Source organism: Chiloscyllium punctatum, chromosome 15 (genome assembly GCF_047496795.1).
Source record: "Chiloscyllium punctatum isolate Juve2018m chromosome 15, sChiPun1.3, whole genome shotgun sequence".
Taxonomy (NCBI): Eukaryota; Metazoa; Chordata; class Chondrichthyes; order Orectolobiformes; family Hemiscylliidae; genus Chiloscyllium; species Chiloscyllium punctatum.
The window spans coordinates 69690131-69713330 of NC_092753.1; positions in this window are offsets into that span (position 1 = coordinate 69690131).

A 23200-nucleotide genomic window follows, 5' to 3' on the forward strand; every position below is an offset into this window, starting at 1 on the left:
GAGAGAGAGAAAGAGAGAAAGAAAGAGAGAAAGTAAAGAGAGAAAGAAAGAGAGAAAGAAAGAGAGAGAAAGAAAGAGAGAGAAAGAAAGAAAGAGAGAGAAAGAAAGAAAGAGAGAGAAAGAAAGAAAGAGAGAGAGAGAGAGAGAAAGAGAGAGAGAGAGAGAGATGCCAAATTGTAATTACAGGTACATTCTATTTGTTCAGAAAGCACACAATCTGCAGGCACTCAATCCATGTGGCATTTTATAAATTCCTACTTTAAAAATAGAACCAGTCTGCCTCAAGATTGGGATAGAGACAGACAGACTCTAACTTCACACTTTTAATGTGTTGTCTGAGCTGAGACATCACCTTAAGTTATCTATAGAATGTGACTTGAAACTGCAACCCATTCCAAAAGATGAAAGACATAAACAACAATTTAACTTGATTCAATATATCCTATCAATCGCATGCATGACACAGATCTTTTGCTATAAGATTCTGTGTCCTATGATCCAGCTCCCAGCTACCTGATGAAGGAGCAGTGCTCGGAAAATTAGTACTCCCAGATAAACCTGTTGGACTAGAATCTGGTGTGGTGTGATTTTTAAACTTTGTCCCACCCCAGTCAGTCAGTCCTGTTAGATGTGTCGGTGATCTATACCTCAAAATCAATGTAGCATATCATTTACGTAAGAAAAATTCTTCAATCTCATTCTAAAATATCAACTGATTCATCATCTATACTTTTCCAAAAAGGAGTTCAATTCAACTCTCCGTTGTGTGAAGTGTGATTCCTGACATCTCTGGATGTAGGTCCGCTCGCTGAGCTGGAAAGTTCTAGATTCCTTTATTTGAGGACATGGTTTACTGCAACTACCCTGAAACATAAGAACTCAGGAACACGGATCATGAATTAGAATTGGGTGCCATGAATGCATACAACTTCTAAAATGGGTAGGAAAGGAATCCCAGGACACGGGGGATGTGGTTTTAAAATTGGAGCATGTTAGCCAGGAGAGAAGCCAGGAATCATTTTTCACACAAGGGGGGAGTTGAATTTGAAACTAGTTTCGGAAAAGGTGTAGGTCATGAATCAGTTGGTGTTTCAGTGCTAGATTGAAGAATGTTTCTTATGTAAGTGATATGCTACATTGACTTTGAGGTATAGATCACCTACACATCTAACAATGACTGTACCGTGTTGGGCTGGGGTGGACAAAGTTATAAATCACACAACACCAAGTTACAGTCTAACAGGTTTATTTGGAAGTACTAGCTTTCGGAATGTTGCTCATTCATCAGGTGGCTGCAGGGCAGATCATAAGACACAGATTTTATACCAAGGTCACAGTGTCATGCATGCAACTGATGAGATATTGCACAATTCCAGATAAAGAGCTTACGCTCGAAACGTCAACGCCCCTGCTCCTCAGATGCTGCCTGACCAGCTGTCCTTCTCCAGCACCACGCTTTTTGCCTCAATGCAGTATCACTTTTTCCTGAAGTGGCTGAAACTAAATCCAGTACCTCAGATATGGCCCAGCTTGCTAAACTAACTGCTTTCTCATTTTTGTATTTCATCACTCAAGATCATGATTTGATTTTCCATTTGCATTCTGGATTACTGAATGCAATCTCAAAACCTCCCCCACTGTAAACACATTAATTTTATCACAAGCCATTTTGGGCAGCTAAAAATGCCTAGTGCAGCTTTTCATAGTATACATTTCCTTCTTGTTTAAACTGGAGGTAAATGAGCAAGGTGGACAATGGGGACCCAGTGGACGTGGTGTACCTAAATTTTCAACTCCTTCATGGATGGTTTGACTGAACCTGCCTCCTGCACATTCTCAGACAGTACACTCCAGACATTAACCACTTGCCAGGCAAAAACAAAATTCACCAGCATTTTTGCTTTGTTTAAATCTCATTCATGTAAAAATGCACTCTCCTTCTGATGACACCAGAAGCAAAAACTATTTCTTCCTATTTACTTTAACCAGACCCCTTGTGATCTTGAATATTTCTTCAAAATTTCCTCTCAGCCTTTTATTCTCCAAGGAAATAAGCCCTATCTTTTCCGATCTATTTTCATAGCTGAAGTACCTCATCCCTGGAATTATACTGGCAAATCTTTTTTGCACTATATCGAATGCCTTCATTTCCTTCCTAAAATATGGCACCAGAACTAAATGCAATATTGCAAATAAGGAATGAGTCGTTGGTCAGAGAACAAAGTTTAGACCAAGCACAGAAGACAAATATTTAGATTAAAGACACATTTGCTCCAGTGTTGGAGCATCATAAAATCAGAGCCAAGTAAGGTGCTTTCAGAGAGGAAGACATGAGGTAGAACTAGGTGTCATGAATACACGTATCAACTCTTAAAACACATTGGAGTGGAAGGAAACATTTAAGTTCAAAAGGTACCAAGACACCTGAAAAAATCCACATCACTGATCATAAGGCTGACCAATCCAATAAGTCACAGCCTTAAGGAAATTGGACAGTATTAATGAGAAGCTGCTCCCCAACTACAGACTAGTGTTCTCTCACTGATCAGCTTATATCAGCAAATACAAATGAGAGACTGCCGTGATTAGGGCAGTGAATGGCAAAAGTGAGCAAACCTGCTGGAACAAGGTAGTGAGTGTGGAGGCAGCAGAAAATAAGGCAGGTAAGAAAGTAGTGAAAGGGGATAAGGCCAGGTCCCAGAGAACAGGATAAAGCAAAGGAAGTGGACTGCATGAACTGGGGCTGAGAAACTGACGTAATAAATTCTTTGCAAATTAATTTGAACTCTCCAGCTTAAGACTACAAGAATTCAGGAGCTACTATAACAGGGGTAAAAATCTAGTGGAGCATTTTGCAATGAACACTGTGCCAGCTAGGTTATTTCATACTGAACAGTTTTATCTCAAAGTTTTGCATTTATGCATTAACACAAAATGGCTTGCATGCTATAAATGACTAAAAGTGCAGTGACGGTTGAACGCAAAAATTTTGTGACCTTAGTCTGTGGAAAGCTTTTTGCTTTCCAGATTTAATTTGTGTCAGTTTAATATTAAAACTAGTTAACCTGCATCCCTTGTGCCAATTTAAGTAGCAGGGCCACTGAAGTTGTTGCTTTCCATGAGTGTTGTAGCTTTTAGGTTGAATAGAACTGTGATGATTGAGATTGTTGATGAATTCTTCCAAATCTGTTCTGAAAGTCCAGATTACCACATGTCAAATCAAATACAGAAGCTGTTGTTACCAGATAACTGCATAACCTAAGCAAAGGTGATAAAGGAACTTTCAAAAACTAAAACATAGCCCTCAGAAATCTAAAAAGATACCCCTCAAGGAAATTCAAGCAGAGCCCTCAGGGAAAAAAAACCCCACTGCATATTGGGCTTGAAATTTTCAGATGGTGGGGCCAAAGGGAAAGTGAGAAGAAACATCAGGAGGTGGAGGAAAAGGATACAATTATTAAGGGTCACCTTCTGGGAGGATAGGAGTAATAGGATGGGAGTACAGAAGCCATTGAGGCTACTGGTTATCTGCGACTTGACAGACCAAAGATAACAGCATGGTTAACCAAACATGAACATACTGCATTATGAAATTATTCACTGACCCAGGTAGCAGTCGAAATAGCAGGTACCTACCTCAATCAGAGTGCGCACATAATGCTTTCTAATGGATGAACCAATGTGTGGAAAACGCAATAGCCCCAGCACGTTTGTAACCAGCTCAGCAACGAGGAGAAAAGGTCAAATCTAACCGTCAAATATAATCCTAGCTCCTTTTTTTGCGAGGAAAGCAAAAGCATCTTATTATTTCTTCCATTTGCGCAGAGATTTTACGAGAAGAGAGACCAAATAAACCGTGAGAGCTTCATTTATTGTCTGACCTCCGCTTTCAGCATTGGTAATAAAAACTTCCAAGACCAGACCGGAAAATGCAGCTGTGCAGTCGATCTGAAGGGTTTTCTGATCAGGTGACAAGGGGCAGAGAAACATCGCCGCCCCCTCCCCCGAATGATCACTGAGAAAGGACAGTGACAGCAGCAGAACTTCCCCTTGTACCGCACTGTCGCCCTCCCATCCTGCCTCTAACTGCTTGCTCAAGCTCTCAACCGCCCTGCGTCCCCCGACACGTGATTGAATGCCCTTCCAACCAATCACCATCCACCCCTCTGTCCATTGGTCACCGGACCGTTAGGATCGCATCCAATCAGCGTGTGGGATCCAGTCCCCGCCCACACAACCGAGCCAATTAGGCTATGGAGCCGCTGATTGACATTATTATTGTCCAATCGGACCGCACCTCTCCCCAGCATGCTCCATATCAGTGATGTTGGACCGCTTGTGCAGCAATGCAGATTAATCATTCTTGGTGCTACTGCAATAAAACTACACTAAAGCCGTTTTAAATGATCTCGGCATATCCTTTCCTACTGACCTACCCACCTCGATGCTAAGTAGCAGTTGCAAATATAATCTGAAAAAGAGTCATACCGAACTCGAAACATTTACTCGTATTTCTCTCCCCAGAAATGCTGCTACATCTGCTAAATATCTCCAGTTCGTTTTTGTGCTTATTGCAAATATAATGCACACTGGCTTGGAGTCAGCTGCAGTTAGCTCATCACCCTGCCCGGCAAGGTGCATTGGTTGCTGTTGTTAGCACGAAAGAATAATCTGAAATTTATTAACTCATTTTCGAATAACAGAAACTAAATCTGCATTTTCTTCCATGTACCCGCTATTTCCGGGTCTTGGGTTCTCTGAACTACTAGTTGCACGTGGGATTTTCATTGACCCACATTCCCAAACTCTTAATACGGCTCTGCTTTAATATTGATTGCTGTATACTTGTCCATCTAAAAATAATCTGAAATTTGGAATGGCTCGTACAGTTCCAATATGTGTACTTTCGCAATTTACACTGAACACGATAGAAGGACAGGAAACCTTGAGTTTCCCGCAGAGACACAGTGGGAGGAAATTGTTGGGAAGTGCCTCTGGTTAGTGAAAGTAAGGACTGGAGATTAAGAGGCCATAGTGTCGTGCTGGAAAAGCACAGCCGATCAGGCAGCATCCGAGGCACAGGAGATTCGACATTTGGGCAAAAGCCCTTAATCAGGTTGATGAGTCGAGTCTAATTGTAACATTGGAGATGGTGAGAAAGACGACTAAAATGATTTTGTTGCCTCACAGACATCTCAGATGTCGATTTTTTTTGGAAGACTAAGTTGGTATTGCTGAATGAACCCAATCATCCTCACCGAACCTAACTCCTCCAGCAGGCCAACATGTTCAGTGTCTCTGGTCTAAGCACCACATCTGTGTTCCAAATGATCACCTCTAAGGATGATAAACCTCCTAACGTGGCACCCGATCTCAAAGAGGATCAGAAACTTTCATTTTGTTCATGAGATGGGGACATTGCTGACTAGAACAGCACTTATTGCCTAACACTTATGGAAAAGGTGATTACGAAGCGTCATCTTGTCCGACTGAAGTTCTTGGGGTGTAGAGGCACTCACAATCCTGTGAGGAAGGGTGTTCCAGGATTTTAACTCAGCACAATAATAGAACGGATATAGAATTCCAAGTCAGGATAGTGTGAGTCTTGGAAGGTACATTGGATTAATTGGTGATGACCACCATCACCAATATCTTTCTCCTTCTAAATAGTAGTGATTACAGGTTTGAAAGATCCTGTCAAAGGAACTTTGGTGAGTTGCTGTTGTGCGTCTTGTAGATGATAAACATAGCTGCCCCTGTGCATTGGTGGTGAAGGGCACCGGGTTGCTTTGTTTTGAAAAAAAATGAGTGCTGGACAAACTCAGCAGGCCTGGGATCAATATGTGTTCTCCTCAGGATTAATAAAAACAAAAGTACGAAAGCTGGAGACCTGAAGTAAAAACATTAAGTGCTGGAGAATCTCCAGGATCAAAAACAGAAATTGATGACAAACTCAGTAGGTCTGGCAGTATCTATGGAGAGAAAGCAAAGTTAACATTTCAGGTCCAGTGACGCTTCTACAGAGCAGGACAGAAACTCCAGGTCTGGTCTTGTCTGTGTTGAGAGCAAGAGAGTTAATGTTTCAATTTGACTCTTCTTCAGAATGCTGGAGTGGTGTACAACAGAATGCAGGGGATGTCAGAGTGTGGGGGTTGGCATATGTTCTGTTACTGACCTTGCCTGCCCTCATTTGGTCATTAAACATCTTATAGCACTGCCTCCAGCTGCAAAGGGTCATAGAGTCTGTTTCTGTGCTGTACACCTCTTCGGTCCAACCTGTCCATGCTGACCAGATATCCCAACACAATCTAGTCCCACCTGCCAGCACCTGGCCCATATCCCTCCAAACCCTTCCTATTCATATACCCATCCAAATGCCTTTTAAATATTGCAATTGTACCAGCCTCCACCACTTCCTCTGGCAGCTCATTCCATACACATACCACCCTCTCACCTACCTGCTGCTCACAAACTCAGTAAACTTTACCCATGCATGTTCAGTCTTCCTCACATCCACGATGAACAACATTCTGCCTCCAACTGACTCAAGCATGATCCCAGGGAACAGTCAGAAAATCTGACAGTGCTGGGGCTGAGGGTTGACAGTTGGTGAATAGCTTCCTCATCTATTCCTATTGTCCTCTGTCTTCCTGCAGTCATTCTGAGCCCCTTTTAAATAAGGATCCTTCCTTTGCCAAAATGTGGACTGTCTTCATGCCCATGGTCTTCTCACTGGTTGGAAACCAGAAGTGTGGTGCTGATTCCAAGGGTGAGGTAAAAGAGATAGGAATCCTGAGATTCCTGCTGGTCACCTTCCTCTTCCAGTAAGTGGGTTATTTCAGTAAAAATATTATCCAATTAGTCCAAGGCAAATGTAAATGACATTAGAAAACTGTGAGCTAATACTTTAAAGTCATCACAGATTTCTTAAAAGCAAATTATAGATGACCAACTTGATTGAATACTTTGATTAATTAATAGAGACAGTTAAGTTTTTTATAGAAACTTCAAACAAGACCTTTGACAAAGTACCACAGAAGAAACTTGTCAGCAAAATTAAAGCCCATGAGAATAAAGAGACAGTGACAACATGAATGCAAAAATGCTGAACGTTCAGAGAGACGAGAGTTATGGTGAATGGTTATTTCTTAGACAGGACCTGAATATATTGTGGTTTTCCCTCAAGATTGGTATTAAAGACAAATGCTCTTTAGGGACATATGATAATGACCTGGTAGACACAGCATTATTTCAAAGCTTTTCAAAGTCAGGATATTGCAAGCAATTACAGCCTGGTTAGTTTAACCTTGCAGTTGGGAATACTCTAAAAAACGTTTATTCAGTATAGAATTAGAAGATACATGAAGACAATTGGGTTGATTAGTAAGAGTCAGCACGGTTTTGTAAAGGGGAAATTGTGTCTAACTTAGAGATGGACAGTATGAAAACAGATCCTTTGGTCCAACTTGTCCATGCCAACCAGATATCCTGAACTAACATAGTCCCAGATCCCTCTAAATCATTCCTAGTCATGTACCCATCCAGATGCCTTTTAAATGTTGTAATTGTACCAACCTCCACCACTTTCTTTGGCAGCTCATTCCATACACACATTACCCTCGGCATGAAAAAGTTGCCCCTTTGATCCCTTTTAAATCTTTCTCCTCTCACTCTAAACCTATGCCCCCTACTTCTGGACTCTCCCACCCCAGGAAAAGACCTTGACTATTTACCATATCCATGCCCCTCATGATTTTATAAACCTCTATAAAAGGTCACCCCTCAGCTTTCGCTGCTCAAGGGAAAACAGTCCCAGCCTGTTCAGCCTCTCCCTATAGCTCAAATCCTCCAACCCTGGCAACATCCTTGTGAATCATTTCTGAACTCTTTCAAGTTTCATAACATCCTTTTTTATAGTAGGGAGACTGGAATTGCACACAATGTTCAAAAAGTGGCTGAATCATCGTCCTGTACAGCTGTAACATGCCCTCTCAACTATACTCAATGCTCTGACCAATAAAGGAAAACATACTAAACACCTCCTTCACTGTCCTATTTACCTGAGACTCCACCTTCAAGGAACTATGAACCTGCATTCCAAGGTCTCTTTGTTCAGCAACACTCCCAGAACCTTACCATTAAATGTGTACGTCCTGCCCTAATTTGCCTTTCCAAAATGCAGCACCTCATATTTATCTAAATTAAACTCCATCTGCCACTCCTTGGCCCATTGGTCCATCTGATCAAGATTCCATTATACTCGAAGGTAACTCTTTTCACCATCCACTACACCTCCAATTTGCAAATTTACTAACTATACCTCATATGTTCACATCCAAATCATTTATATAAGTGATGAAAGGAGTGGACCCAGCACAGATCCTTGTGGCACACCACTGTTCACAGCCCTCCAGTCTGAAAAGCAACCCTCCACCACCATCCTTGGTGTCCTATCTTTGAGCCAGTTCTGTATCTAAATGGCTAGGAGTCCATGTATTCCATGTAATCTAACCTTGCTCACCAGTTCTACCATGAGGAACCTTGTTGAATGCCTTACTGAAGTCCATATGGATCACGTCCAGAGCTCTGCCCTCATCAATCCTGTTTGGTACATCTTCAAAAAACTCAATCAAATTAGTGAGACATGATTTCCTGCGCACAAAGCCATGTTGACTATCCCTAATCAGTCTTTGCCCATCAAAATACATGTAAATCCTGTCCCTCAGAATTCCCTCCAATTACTTACCCACCATCACTGTCAGGCTCACAGGTCTATAGTTCCCTGGCTTTTCCTTACCACTTTTCTTAAATAGAGCCACCGCATTCAGTAAATTCTAGTGTTCTGGCGGTTCACCTGTGACTATCAGTGATCCAACTATATCAGCATGAAGCCCAGCAATCATTTCCCTAGCTTTCCACAGAGTTCTAGGGTATACCTGATCACTTGAGTTTTTTTTAAAAAAGGTATTGGAAGGGTTGATGTGGATAACATTGTCGATGTAGTCTGCATGGATTTCCAAAAGGCATTTGAAACAGTGCCACACAACAAACTTGTGAGGAAAGTTATAGGTATTGATATAAAAGAGTCAGTTTCAACATTGGCACAAACTTAGCTGAGTGATAGGAAACAGAATAATAGTCAATGAGTTTTTTTGGGTTGGATGAAGGTTTGTTGTGGAGTTCCCAAGGGATCAGTACTGGGACTTTTGCTTTTTCTGATACGTATTAATGATCTGGATCTTGGTGTTCATGGGACAATATCGAAGTTTACAGATGACACAAAACTTTGAAGAGTTGTAAACTGTGAAGAGAAGTGTGGAACTCCAAAAGAACATGGACAAGTTGGTGGAATGGGTGGATAGGTGGCAGAACAAATTCAATGCAAAGAGGCATCAAGTGATACACATTGGTCAGAAAGCATTGAAAGACAATATAAAATGGAGGTACAATTGTAAAGGGGGTGCAGGAGTAATAGGACCTAGGTGTATCTGTGCACAGATCATTGAAGATGGTAGGAAAAGTGGTGAGCATTTAATGAAGCATACAGTGTTCTCAGCTTTAATAATAGGGGATTAGAGTACAAAAGCAAAGAGGTGATGTTGAATTTGTCCAAGATACATTTTAGACCTCAGCTTGAATATTATGAACAGTTGGGGTGTCACATTGTAGGAAAGATGTGAATACACTTGAGGGTGCAGCGCGATTTACAAGGATGATTCCCAGAATTAGAAATTTCACTAAAGAGGATAGACTGAAGAAATTGTGACTCTTCACCTTAAAAGAGAAGAAGGCTGAGAAGAGATTTGGTAGAAGCTTTCAAAACCAAGCCCAGGCTAGGCAGGGTAAATAGGGAGAAGCTAGTACCACTCATAAAAGGTACAAGAGTGAGAAGGCATTGATATAAAGTAATGTGCAAAATAAAAGCAAGAGCAAAATGAGAAAAAAAAATTCATACAGTGAATAGTTAGCATATGGAATGTTCTGCCTGGAAATTTGGCAGAGACAGGTTTATATGAGGCATTGAAAGGAGTAGTGAGTGATTGTTTTGGTTAGAAATAGTGTGCAGAACGTGAGAAAAAGGCAAGAAATTGGCACTGTGTAATAGGCACAATGGGCCAAATGGTCTCCTTCAGTACTGTAACAATTCTGTGATTTTTCTAGCACACCAAATGCAAACAATAACAATAATAAGAAGAATAGATTTCAGGAGGATAGAGAGATTAATGAATTGAACAAACACATCACAGATGAAATTTATCATGCAGATGTGTGGAGTGATGCTTTTGATATGAAGAATGGGGAAGGACATTATGCACTGTACAGCACAACTTTAAATGTAATGCAGAAACAGAGAGACTGAATGGTATGCACACACAAGTACTTAAAGGACTTAGGCCAAGTTTAGAAGCCTTTAAATCAGTGATAGTGCTGATGAAGAGTCACTAAACTCGAAACGTTATCTCTATTTTCTTCCCACAGATGCTGTCAGACCTACTGAATTTTATCAAACAATTCAGTTCATGTTTAAAACCACATGCAACACTGGCTTGATTGATAGAGAAATAGTGTATAAAGGGAAAAAGAGAAATGATATATACATCACTGGAGTATTCAATGGAATGTTCAATTATGGGGACCAAACTTTAATACTGATGTCAAATCCTTAGAAAAGATGCAGAAAAGATTTACTAAAAGAGATGCAGCAGATGGACAGAATTTCTGTGAAAATGCAATATGGCTGAAGCAGCAATAATCCTGAAACATTATTTGGAAATGAAATATGAGGATATACTATGCCAAGAAAGACAAAGCAAGGTTTAGTCAAGGATGGGAATGAAGCACCGATTTCAGAGAGGGGAATAGGATAGCACCTGGAAGATAGGGAGTGGTGAGACCAAGAGCAATGGGAACCTTGCCACTTTTGGACTATGTGATGCTTGTCTAAAACAGACCATTTTAGAATACAAGTAATGTATTGTCTCCATAATTTACAATGTATCAATATCTGTTGAATCCTTGTTGAGTTAGAATGCTACTTTGGAATTTTTTTCTGGGGTAGAATCTCCCAATATTGGCTCAATGAACAATCGTTAACCTGAAACTCCTGAGATAATTTCCTGAAGTGATCTGACGTCACAAACTGGATACTCATAGCGGGTCATCAGAAAGGCTCTGCAAAGGGGTATATTTTATTTACCACCCATGGTGAGTGCAGCAACCAGGAAACAATCTGGTCGAGTGGTGAAAGAATCTGAAGGAGTATTGGGACTTTAGGCACCAAGGATAGACTGTGGAGGCTAGGTCAATTCCACATTGGACAACTCTGTTGGGTCCAAGGGAGCGAGGGAAGCCAATCCGCACTGGACAAGCCACACTAAGGCTAGGTCATATCCACACAGGACTAACCACACTAGGACCAAAGATAGAGTAAACCATATCTGGACTGGGACTGTACAAAATTTGCAAAAACAGCACACGCGTAAGTAAGGAGATCTTCCTTATACAGTTTATAGGAGCTATGCAGATTTAAGAGCTGACCATACAGGGAGAGGCAGGAGTATGCTGGTGGAAAGAAAGAAGAAAAGTTATCAATTTTAAAATGGGAGCAGAAGGCTCATCACGAGGTTCATAATGGAACAACAAGCAAAATTAGTTCAGAAGATGCAGACAGCTGGTTGGGACCCATATAATTTGCCTGTAGAACAGAAGTGTCGGTGGATGGGTCAAAACAGGAACCAAGAGCAGAAAGAAATGTTAGGAGCTGGTCTATCTTTACAATGGACTAGACAAGCAAATGTAAAGATCCTGGGGAGGGGATGGCCGATGGTTACAGCTTGTTACACGTAAAGTGAGCACCCCCCGTATGATTAAGCCCATCAGCAACCATCCCTACATGTGGGGACATTAACCCTATGGTCCTGAAGACAATAACCAGTAAAACTAGTAGCTCCAGGAAATGGGCATAACTAAAACAGAAGGAAGAAATGATTATCATTTTAAATTTGACATTGTGCAAAGAGGTTAATGTTAGCAGAACATGAAACTGCAAATCAGTTGCTGTGATGGTGTCAACGAGGATATGGTAGAAACAGCTGAAAAATAGGGAGAAGGCATCCAGATCCATATAATAAATCACAACTGCCCACTACACTACAGTGCGAGAAGGCAGTAACCCACTCTATTGTTAGATAGAAGTCAATGAAAGTTAGAATATTGTTCACAAAACATCTGTTCAAATCTCAGGAAATGGTGTGAACTATCACTTTTGGTTTAATGTGAAAACATTTTTTTATGTTGTATGAGTTCACAAAATAGATAACTTCAATTTGGAAGATATCAACTTCAGCTTAGAATTTGGAATAAGAAATACATTGTCCATATAATTTTCTGTAAGCAATGAAGAGTACAGCATAGGAAAAGCCCTTCAGCCCACCAAGCCTAGTTAGCCATGTATCAGTGGTAGGGAAATTACTGGAGAAGGTTGTTATGATGCAGAGGCTGTACCCTTCTGTTAATTAAAACTAAACACCCAGAAAAGCGCAACTCACTTCGTAACCTGTTAAACATGTGAGGGAGTGAAAGACAACACCTAAATTCCATTATTTAAAGAAAAATAACAATTTATTTACCCAACAGAAGACTAAACAAAAACTATTAACAAATTGAAGCCCCCTTTTTCTTAACTAATTACTATCTGACCCAAACTCAAAGTGCTGCTCCAATAACACAATTATTAAGCATTACATTAACTTAATCTCAAGTCCACACATCCCTGTCTTCTCCGCTGTCTTCACTCTTCCATCTGCTGATCTCCCTGGGTCATCTTCTTAGCTTTTCCTGTAAAAGCAGTAAAAAGTAGGTTTTAATAGAGAAAGTGCCTTCTTATTTCTTTGAGATCAAGATATTAGATGGGCAGTTAGCTCTCTGGTTCTACAGCAGTTGCTGTACTGTTCAGTGGAAGTTGCTCTGACTAATTTTCAAAATGCCCATGTTTTATACACCCCAGTATCATACCCTTTCATTGATCCAATGTTGTCAATGCAATAAATTCAAACTCAGTTGCATTTGAGAACTTTGGCCATAATTTAAATTAATTGGTTAAATTTGAATTGTTGTCAAAACAGCAACCAAAACTCAGGTATCCATTTAACAGCCATTTGTTACATATACCTATTTTGGAACAGCCCATCTCTTAGCTGTTCGGTTCTGGCAGCTGAGGCTGTACTTTAAAATTCAGAAAACATTTCCTATCTTAAAGTGAACATACACTCTTTCGACTTCGTAACAAGATTCTTAGGAATAGAATTTACTCACATTTGGAAAAATATAGACTTATGATTGAAAGGCAGCATAGCTTGTGGGGAATGTTGTTTTTCACAAACTTGAATGTTAGTTAAAGCCAAACACTCAGAAAAGCTCAACTCACCCCGTAATCTGTTAAAAGTCTGAGGGGGTGAAAGAGAACTCCTAATTTCCATTATTTAAAGAAAAATAACAATTTATTTTCTCAACAGAACATTAAACAAAAACTATTAACAAATCTGAGCCCCCAATCCAAGTTTTTTTGAGGAAGTGTCAATGATGATTGAAGAGGGCGGAGCAGTAGAAGTTGTCGATATGGACTTTAGCAAGGCTTTGACAATGTCCCTCATGGCAGACTGATACAAAATGTGAACTTACATGATATTCACAGTGAGTTGGTAAGATGGATTAGTCATAAAAGACAGAGAGTAGAGGTGGAAGGTCATTTTCCTAACTGGAAATCTGTTATCAGTGATGTTCTGCAGGGATCATTGCTGGGAGCCCTGTTGTTTGTAATATGTAAAAATGATTGAGTAGAATTAGGTGACTTGAATAAGTTTGCCGATTTGAGTAGGGCAGTTGTGGATAGTGAGGAGGATTATCAGAGAATACAACAGGACATAGACAGGCTGAAGACTTGGGTAAAAAAATGAGATGGAGTTTAATCCAGATAAATGAGAGGTGATGCATTTTGGAAAATCTAATACAGGAAGGAAATATACAGTAAATGGCAGAACTCTTAGTCGCATCAACACGAAGAAGATGGGGCATACAGATCCACAATTCTCTGTAGTGATAACACAACTGGATAAAGTGATCAAGATGCATATGGCATGCTTGCCTTCATCGGTCAGGGCATCAAGTATAAAAATTGGCAAGTCTTGTTTCCACTGTATAGACCTTTAGTTAGACCTCCATTGAACCAGGGTGGATCTTCTGGCTTGGTGGTAAGGGTTGAGTGGGGGAAATGCCACGTTATGGACCAGACCAGTACACCTCAAGATATAGTAAGAAGGTAGCTTACACCCCAACGTTTTCTTATTTTAAAAGTAAATGTGAGGTGCTGTGTCCCAGATGCAACTTGATTGGTCAAACCACTCGCTGTTAAGCAAAACATACTTTATTCATACACTATAGTTAAAATGCAATCAAACAAAGAGGAACTTAGAGTCATAGAGATGTACATCATGGAAACAGACCCTTCGGTCCAACCCATCCTTGCCCACTAGATATCCCAACACAATCTAGTCCCACCTGCCAGCACCCGGCCCATATACCTCCAAACGCTTCCTATTCATATACCCATCCAAATGCCTCTTCAATGTTGCAATTGTACCAGCCTCCACCACTTCCTCTGGCAGCTCATTCCGTACACAAACTACCCTCTGAAATAGTTGCCCCTTAGGTCTCTTTTATATCTTTCCCCTCTCACCATAAACCTATGCCCTCTAGTTCTGGACACCCTGACCCCAGGGAAAAGACTTTATCTATTTATCCTATCCATGCCCCTCATAATTTTGTAAACCTGTATAAGGTCACCCCTCAGCCTCCGACGCTCCAGGGAAAACAGCCCCAGCCTGTTCAGCCTCTCCCTATAGCTCAAATCCTCCAACCCTGATAACATCCTTGTAAATCTTTTCTGAACTCTTTCAAGTTTCACAACATCTTTCTGATAGGAAGGAGACCAGAACTGCACGCAATATTCCAACAGTGGCCTAACCAATGTCCTGGACAGCCGCCACATGACCTCCCAACACCTGTACTCAATACTCTGACCAATAAAGGAAAGCATACCAAACACCTTCTTCACTATCCTCCACTTTCAAGGAACTATGAACCTGCACTCCAAGGTCTCTTTGTTCAGCAACACTCCCTAGGACCTTACCATTAGGTGTATAAATCCTGCTAAGATTTGCTTTCCCAAAATGCAGCAGCTCACATTTATCTGAATTAAACTCCTTCTACCACTTCTCAGCCCATTGGCCATCTGGTCCAGATCCTGTTGTAATCGGAGGTAACCCTCTTCGCTATCCACTACACCTCCAATTTTGGTGTCATCTGCAAACTTACCAACTGTATCTCTTATGCTCACATCCAAATCATTTATGTAAATGAAAAAAAGTAGTGGACCCAGCACCAATCCTTGTGGCACTCCACTGGTCACAGGCCTGCAGTCTGAAAAACAACCCTCCACCACCACCCTCGTCTTTTACCTTTGAGCCAGTTCTGTCTCCAAATGGCTAGTTCTCCCTGTATTCCATGAGATCTAACCTTGCTAATCAGTCTCCCATGGGGAATCTTGTCAAACGCCTTACTGAAGTCTATATAGATCACATCTACTGCTCTGCCCTCATCAATCCTCTTTGTTACTTCTTTAAAAAACTCAATCAAGTTTGAGAGACATTATTTCCTAAGCACGAAGCCATGTTGACTATCCCTAATCAGTCCCTGCCTTTCCAAATATATGTACATCCTGTCCCTCAGGATTCTCTCCAACAACTTGCCCACCACCAAGGTCAGGCTCACCGGTCTATAGATCCCTGGCTTGTCTTTACCGCCATTCTTAAACAGTGGCGCCACGTTTGCCAACCTCCAGTCTTCCGACACCTCACCTGTGACTATCGATGATACAAATATCTCGGCAAAAGGCCCAGCAATCACTTCTCTAGCTTCCACTTAACTCTCCTGGAAAACGTAACAGAATGATAGTAAGTTTTTCAATATAATAACATACCATAGACACACCATTGACAAAAGGCAAATTTAGAAATCAGATTGTCTCTCGTGCACTTCAGCAGCACAAGAGGAAAAGCATCCAGAGAAAACGTAAAGAGGAAGTGTAGCAGCTAGGAGAGAGTCACTGCCTTCCAACCCCACTGAGACCCCAGTAGCTTCTGCTGAAAGCCAAATAAAAATCCTGGCTCTGTGTCTCGTTCTCAGGCTGCTTCTATTTTACCAACTTAAAAAAAACACAAGGTCTCACAAGATGTTACCTTTACTGGCTTTCCCCGAGGCCAAGGGGTGACCTTATATTGGTTTACAAAATCATGAGTGCGTGGATAGGATAAATAGAGAAAGTCTTTTCCCTGGGTTGGGGGGGGGAGTCCAGGATTGGTTTAGGGTGAGTGTGGAAAGATATAAAAGAGACCTAAGGGGCAACTTTTTCACTCAGAGGCGGTACGTGTATGATATGAGCTGCCAGAGGAAGTGGTGGAGGCTGGTACAATAGCAACATTTAAGAGGCATTTGGATGGTATATGAATAGGAAGGGTTTGGAGGGATATGGGCCAGGTGCTGGCAGGTGGGGTTAGATTGAGTTAGGATATTCGGTCGGCATGGATGAGTTGGAATGAAGGGTGTGTTTCCATGCTGTACATCTCTTTGACCCGATAAGACAGCTCATTACCTCGGTCTTGTAAAAAAAAACTCTTTCCAAAAATCTGAACCAAATAACTTCTTAAAGCCACAGCATCCTCCCAGCCAGGCCATGAGGTTGCAGATGGAGCTGTACTACAATTTTGCTACTTTTGATGGTGCACAGTGTCTCATGGTGCTTAGGCCTGCTACATCTGTTTGAAACAGGTCCCATTTAGCACACGGATTGTGCGGCACGCAACATGATGGAGGATATTCTCCATGATCAGTAATGCTGCTGCTGAGCCATTCTTGGTGGTAGACATTGAAATGCCCATCAAGAGTACATTTTGTGCCCTTGAGCTCCCAGTCCTTCCTCCAAACATTCAATATGGAGGAATACTGACTCATCAGGCAATGGTACATGGTAATCAGTAGGAGGTTTCCTTGCCTATGACCTGAAACCATGATATTTCATGGGGTCTGGAGTCAATGTTGAGGACTTACAGGGAAGCTCTCTCAGATTGTATACCACTGTGCCATCACTCTGCTGGGTCCGTCCTGCTGGTGGGACAGGACATATCAGGGATGGTGATGGGGTGACTGGGATATTATCTGTGGGGAATGATTCCATGAGTATGACTATGCTGGCTGTTGCTTGACGAGTCTGTGGTCAGCTCTTCCAATTTGACACTGGCCCCCAATAGTTAGTAAGGAGGACATTGCACGATTGATAGAGCTAGGTTTCCTTATATTTTGAGGGGTTCTGGCCTGGTCCAGAACATGGCATATCCCCAACTCAACCATTACCATTAAGTTAGGGGATCCACCCTGATTTCTGTACAAATAAATAGATACCAACTGTGAACAATGAACTGTCAACACAGAAGTCCACCAGTTAAAACTCTAATCCCCTTATAAACTCCCTCTTTACACACAGATAGACAGACACAAACAGTTTATTGTTCACTGTTCACAGAGTCTGTTGAGATGGGCCTTTTACGTTGTCAGGACATGATTCTCCTTAATTATCAATCCTAATAAACTTTCACTTGCTTGTGAAAAGTATTCAGTGGTCGGTTCACATTTACAAAGTCTCTGACTTCCTGGTTAAAAGACACAGCTTACAGCTGAGATAGAAAATTGAACCTTCATACTTGGAGTCACGGAGCACAGAAACAGCTTCTTCGATCCAATCAGTTCATGCTGATCATAATCCCAAACTAAACGAGTTCCACCTGCCCGCACTTGACCCATTTTCCTCTAAGTGTTTCTTATTCATGTAGTTATCAAAATACTTTTTAAATATTATAACTGTACCCACATTCACCACTTCCTCTAGCAGTTGATTCCACAGACGAACACACATTTTATGTAAAAAAATTGCCTCTCTGCCTTTATTAAATCTTTCCCCACCCACCCCAAAAAATATGGCCCCTCCTCTCAAAATTCCCCCACCCTAATGAAAAGTTACCTGCCATTCACCTTATCTATACCCCTCATTATTTTATAAACCTCTATAAGGTCACCCCTCAAAACCCTATGTTTCAGTGGAAAAAGTCCCAGCCTATCCAGCCTCGCCTTATAATTCAAATTCTCCATTCCAGGCAAAATCTTTTCTGAAAACGCCCTCAAGCTTAATAATATCCTTCCTATAATGGGGCAACCAGAACTAGACACAGAGTACTCTGGAAAAGGCCCCACCCATATCCTGTACAAACTCAACATTCGCAAAAACAGCTCCTCTTCTCCAGAGTTTCAATGGTTTCTGCCAAAACATTCACACTCACTAACCGTTCAGCTAAATCCAATCACAGCATCATTGTCAGGCAGAAGCCATTGTCACCAACTACTAGCCATTAATTTACAGTCTAATCAGTAACATGTTGCCAGCTAAACCTCCATTCAACTCAATCCCTGGCTCCAGCTCATATGCAAACTAATCTCCCATTTCTGCTTGAACAAGAAGCTGTGTAAATAAGACTTAAAATGAGCATCAACTTTCTTGACTTTTAAAAATGCTGAGGGGGATCCAAGATGGTAGCAACCTATGAGGATCACATTTCTGGGCTCCGTGCCACAACATCGGCAGGACAGAGCTAAAACCTGTTCCATCCACGAACAAAAAAAAAAAGAGTAAAAGTGCTAGAGAACCTGAACATTTTACTTAGCTTCATTTTTTCTGCAGAAGAATGCCAATGAAAGGAGGGAAGTCATCCAGGGCTGGGATCACAGCCCAGTCCACTGAGGCGGTGGGCCTGCTTACTCACCAGACCTTGGCTGAGGAACTCACCAAATCTCACGAGGTCCTGAGGAAGCAGATTGAAGAAAAAAAGAAAAATCGAGGAAAAGCTGGCCCTCATCAGCTTTATGTTGCAAAAGTACAAACAGTCACTGCAAGACTAGGGAAAAGGACTGATGAGTTTGAATGCCAGGTCACAGGCGTGGGAGCAGAGGCTGATTCATCCAAGAGTTGGATTGAAGCCCTGGAGACACAGGTCTGTGGTTTGCTGGATCTGGTGGATGACCCTGAGAACAGGGACAGAAGAAAGAATCTTTGTGTTGTCAGCATGTCAGAGGAGACAGAAGGTGAGCGGCCAGTGAGAAGTGGTTCTGGATTAGTGGTGCTGGAAGAGCACAGCAGTTCAGGCAGCATCCAAGTAGCTTCGAAATCGACGTTTCGGGCAAAAGCCCTTCATCAGGAAGTGGTTCCCAGAATTCCTTAGTTTGGAGACTGAAAAGGGAAGGATAAATATCGTGAGAGCCCACCAGGTCACAGCAGAAAGGCCAGAAATGGACTCGTACCCTTACCCTGTCCTGATATGGTTCCATTATTATAAAGAGAAACAAGCAGATCATCAAATAATGTCAGGAGGTTACTTAACATGATCCAAGTATGTCAACAATGATCGGGTACAGGGATTAGGGATCTCTCTAGATGCGGAGAATGCATTTGACTGGGTCAAGTGGTCATACCTTTTTTATACTTTAAAGTAAGGTCTTTATCAGATGGGTAAAGGTTTTGTATAGTGACCCTCTTGCCGTAGTTCTCACCAATGGTGTGCGGTCAAGCAATTTCTATATTCTCAGGGGAATTCAACAGGGCTGTCCCTTATCACCATTGCTTTTCACATTGGTGATTGAACCACTGGCAGAGGCAATATGTAGGGATCCCAATATATCTGCTCCAGAAGTGGGGACAAAGTTACATAAGATTGCATTGTGTGCGGATGACGTTCTTGTCTTTTTATCAAACCCAACAGTTTGGTGGCTTTTCAGGTTACAAGATCAACTTTCCAAGTCAGTGGCCATGCCTATGGATGGTCTCCCAAAAATGCCTGGTCCTGAGAATGAATCTCGATTTCCCTTTAAATGGTTACAGGAAGGCTCCCTTTACTAAGGTATATTCATTCCTCCCATCTTTGATCGACTATTTAAAACCAATTTTACCCATTTATTCGACAGAGGTGCTTCTGATCTCTTAGCTATGTCAGATAGCCATCATTAAAATGAACATTCCTCCCCGCCTTCTGTATCCTACATGAATGCTCCCTCTGCTTTTTACTAAGCAAACATTTAGAAGACATTTATCTCATATCACAAGCAAACCCCCTTATTAAACTGACTAAACTACAGCTACCCCACAGACTGGAAGTAGTGGACCTCCCAGATATCAAAAACTATCATTTAAGCTGGTTGCTATCTTACATGAATGATTGGTCCTTGGAAGACCTCACTCACTATAGTTAGACATCGAAGCATCTCAGGCAAGATGCCCCCTTACTAGTTTGCTGTTCTTGGACAAAATGACGGCAGTTAAGGAATATTGCCATAGCCTAGTTATTAATACAGTTAAAGCATGGAGGGCAATATGTCAACATGAGGGCAATATTGCCAAAGCATCATTTTTTACTCCCATAGGTGATATGCCAGGTTTTCAGCCAGGGTGGTGGTCTCGGGTTTAATACATGGGCAGCTAGAGGTGTGTCATGCCTGGGTGACTTAGTCGATGGGGCTAATACTGATATCTTTTGACCAGTTGGCTTGGAAATACGAGGTTGCCCAGTAGAGACATCTTCCATTTTTTTCAAATTAGAAATTTCATACAAACTTCACACTTCTAACTGATTATTATAGATCTGACGTGGAGAAGAGAGTGAGGAGTGCTGAGAACACACTTTCTGTCAGCAATGTCTATCATCTATTGGGAGAGGGCCCCTCTGATGAGTCAGAATGGCTCTGGAGGGTATGGGAGAGGAAGCTGGATGTTGAGAAATGCAAGAAGGATCTTGATTTGCAACAGGACCAATGCCTTGCAATTAAAGATTCTCCACAGGGTCCACTTGGCTCCAAAGCAACTTTCAAAATTTAAAACGGGAGTATCTCCAATGTGTCCTAAATGCAAGAGGAGTGTGGGCACTCTCACTCATTGTCTCTGGTCCTGTCACAGGCTGTGGGCACACTGGAGCGCTATGGACAGCCCGAGACTGTCCAATAAGTCTGGGCTTGGATGGGTTTTAGGGACAATTTGATTATAGCTAACAGATACTGCCTCAGAAAAAAGGCTTTCAAGTTTTAAAAAAACCTGATACAATGAAAGGGGAGCGGCCAGTTCTCCCAGCTCAGCTTTTCTCTAGTTTGATTTGGTTTTTGGGCAGTCTGGCTGTTCACTGGAAGCAGTCAGGCAGTTCTGAAGCTGCTGGACTCAAAGAAGCAGGTCCCTGCCTCTCTCTGACTCCTTTCCTATGTTTGATTTTACCGATCGGGCCAAGGGGTATTTATGGGGATTGTTGCAAGTATTGGGAAGAGCACCATTAAGTTGGTAAAATCTGTTGGGTTTTTGGACAGGTTAAGTTATTCTGTATTCTGTTCTCATTTGCTTGTGTTTCATGTGGTAATCTTGCAAAATAATTTTGTTTGTTTAAAACTAAGTGGTTTGACTAACTGCATCACTCCTGGAATATCCACATTTCACCTGCTTAAAACATTGAGCAAAGTTAGGGTCTTGCCTACTTTCTTGAAATGTTTTGAGGAGGTCTGATCTTGTCCATAATATCATACTTATCCTTAAATACATCCATGTTATTTGCCTCAACTAATCCTTATAGTTACAGGTTTATAGCTTTCCACAACTATCCACTGAACTCCCAAATTGATTTTTTAAACATAGAAACATAGAAGAACAGAGCAGGAGGAGGCCATTTGGCCCTTCGAGCCTGCTCCACAACTCACCACGTCCAGTTGGCTGATCGTCCAACTCAATTGCCTCATCCTGCTTTCTCATAAGAACACAAGAACCAGGAGCAGGGGAGGCCATTTGGCCCTTCGAGCCTGCTCTACCATTCAACGAAATCATGGCTGCTCTATTTGTGGACTTAGCTCCACTTAACAAACCCCCATGCCCCACCATAACCCTTAGTTCCTTTACTGTTCAAAAAAAATTATCCATCTTAGCTTTAAAAACATTTACTTAGGAAGCCTCAATTACTTCACTAGGCAGGGAATTCCACAGATTCACAACCCTCTGGGTGAAGAAGTTCCTTCTCAATTCAGTCCTAAATCTGCTCCCCCTAATTCTGAGGCTATATCCTCTTGTCCTACTTTCACCCACCAGTGGAATCATCCTCTCTCCTTCTATCTTATCTATTCCATTAAAATTTATGTTTCTATAATATCCCCCCTCATTCTTCTAAATTCCAATGACTATAATCCCAGTCTACTCAGTCTCTAAACTCCAGAATCAATCTAGTGTACCGCCTCTATACCCCCTCTAGTGCCAGTACATTCCTTTCTCAGGTAAGGAGACCAAAACTGCATGCAGTACTCCAGGTGTGGCCTCACCAGCACCTTATACAGCTGCAACATAACCTCACTGCTTTTAAACTCAATCCCTTTAATAATGAAGGACAAAATTTCATTTGCCTTCTTAATTCTCTGCTGCACCTGCAGACCAACCCACTGTGATTCATGCACAAGGACACCCAGGTCCCTCTGCACAGCAGTGTACTACAATTTCTTACCATTCAAGTAATAATTGTTTTTACTGTTATTCCTACCAAAATGATGACTTCACATTTATTAGCATTGCATTCCATCTGCCAAATCATTGCCCACTCACTTAAGCTATCTCTGTCCTTTTGCAATGTTTCTACTTAGTGTCATTTGCAAATTTTGATACATGACACATAGTCCCCGACTCCAAATTATCTATGTAAGTTGTGAATAATTGCAGACCCAAAACTGATCCCTGAGGCACACCACTAGTCGCTGATTGCCAACCAGAATAGCATTCATTTTTCCCAGTCTTTGCTTTGTGTTGGTTAACCAATGCTCTATCCACGCTAATATATCGTCCATAAAGCATTGCATCTTTATCTCATGCAGCATCCTTTTGTGAGGCACTTGTTAAATGCCTTTTGGAAATCTAGATACGTCACATCTACTAAGACCCCATTGTCCACCACATTCATAACATCTTCATAGAATTCCAAAAGTGTAGTTAAGCATGACCTGCCCCTCATGAACCCATGCTACATCTGCCCAA